Here is a 2,207-nt window from a genome sequence, read left to right as displayed (position 1 = left end):
AGTTTTAAATCACAATGTTCAGCATCTAATAAAAAAATTACTAGACAAGCCAATAAGCAGGAAAATATAACCCAACCCATAACCAGGAAAAATATCAGTCAATAGAAACAGACCCGGAATTGAAGAGATGATGGAATTTGCCGACAAGAGCATTACAACAGCGATTATAACTCTATTCAGATATTTAAAGGAAAACATAAAAGTCAAGAGAGAAATGAAAGATTAAAAAAAAAAGAACTAAATGGAAAATTTACTGGATAATATTGACAGAATTTTAGACACTGCAGAAGAAAAGCTTAATGAATGTGAAGACATGACAATAAAAACTATCCAAGTTGAGAGACGGAAAAAACAAAGATTGGAAAAACATGAACAGAGTCGCGGTGACCCACGGGGCGATATCAAGTAGTCTAACATATGTGTAATTGCAGTCTCAGCATAAGAGGAGAGAAGAGGGGTAGAAAAAATATTTGAGGAAATAAAGGCCAAATTTTTTCAAGGTGGGGGAGATGTATCACTTCACAGAACCAAGAAACTAAATGAACCCAAAGCAAGATAAAAATGTAACCACACCAAGATACATCATAATCAAATGCCTCAAGCTTTTCTGTGTCATCCTGGTGTGTGTGATTGACTCTGTTCCTTACCATGTCCTCTCACAAGACTTTCAGGATCAAGCATTTCCTGGCCAAGAAAGCAGAATTATGTCATTCCTCAGTGGATCTGGATGAAAATTGGTAATAACATCAGGTACAACTCCAAGAGGAGACATTGGAGAAGAGCCACGCTGAGGCTACCAGGATTCACACATGAGCTGGCACACAGATTCTGCCCTGTCAAGGTCACTTGCATGTTACCATTTCACTGAAAACCACCACTATCTGGACAGCTGGATGTGTTTTATTGAGAAAATGATCTTTCTCTTTGTTTCAATGTTTCTGCACCAGTAAGTTGGCTCAGAAATAAATATGTGAGACCTTTTGGTGGAAAAAAAAAAAACCCAAAAAACAACAAATTCCTGAAAACCAATGACTAAGAGAAAATCATAAAAGCAGCCAGAAAAAAAAAAAATTGACTATACAGGAAGAAAGAGAAGAGCTATATTTCTTGTTAGATATTATGCAAGCCAGACAAAATGGAACATCTTTGCTGAAACTGTCGACCTAGAACTCAGTACCCAGTGAAAATATCTTTCAAAAATGAGTGCAAAAGAAAGATCTTTTTCAACAAACAAAAATGAGAGAGTTTGTCATCAGCAGAATGCACTGCAAGAAATGATAAAGAACATTTCTCAAATAGAAGGAAAATGACACTTGACAGAAAATTGGATGTACACAAAGGAATAAAGAATGCCAGAAGTGATATATATAGGGATAAATATAAAATACTTCTTTTTTCCTACTTTTGTTTTTAATGTCTTTAAAAGATAATTGAATTACAGCATGGAAATAGATGGGGAAAGAAGTTTTACAATGGAGAAACCTAACAAATGCTACCTCAGACAGGCGCTCCAAGTTAACATCAACAGTGTTGATAGTACATACCCTCGATAAGATGTGATGAGAATGGCTTTACTGCCATGGTCTTCCTCCCAGACATATAACATTTGACAAATCCCAACTGAGGACATTCTGCAAAATACCTGACCAGTATTCCTCAAAACTGTCAAATAAAAACACAGAAACAGTCTGAAAACTTACGACAACCAAGAGGAGCCGAAGGAGATATGACAACTAAGTATCATGTGACACACTGAAAAGGGGTCCTAGCACAGAAAAAAAGATATTAGGTAAAAACTAAAGGAGCCTCAATAAAGTATCCACTTGAGTTGATAATAATGTATCAATATTGATTCATTAATTGTAACTGATGTACCATGCTAATGTAAGATGTTAATAATAGGGGAAGCTTTACTGTTTAAAACAAAATTGACTGTTTAAAGCAAAAATAACAAAGTAATTTAGGGTTTATATCATAAGTAGTAGTAAAATCTATGACAAAGCACAAAAGACATGTGGGGGAAATAGAAATGTTTTGCTACAAGATTTTTTACATTATATGTGAAGTATTATAATATCATTTGATGGTGGACTGTGATAAGTTAAGATGCATATGATGAGCCCTAGAGTAACCACTAAAAAGTAAAAAGTATAGCTAATAATACAGTAGTGGAGGTAAAATGGAATCCTAAAAAATAACTAAGTTAA

General features: G+C 34.6%; 1 pseudogene; it reads left to right on the top strand.

The window, feature by feature from the left end:
* Positions 1-648: 648 nt before the first annotated feature.
* On the top strand, positions 649-868 carry LOC140687221 (large ribosomal subunit protein eL39-like; annotated as a pseudogene).
* Positions 869-2,207: the final 1,339 nt, after the last annotated feature.

The sequence above is a fragment of the Vicugna pacos genome, chromosome 19, assembly GCF_048564905.1.
Source record: "Vicugna pacos chromosome 19, VicPac4, whole genome shotgun sequence".
In the NCBI taxonomy this organism is placed as follows: Eukaryota; Metazoa; Chordata; class Mammalia; order Artiodactyla; family Camelidae; genus Vicugna; species Vicugna pacos.
Note: the sequence above shows the minus strand (reverse complement) of the source record. Positions and strands in the feature narration are given on the sequence as shown.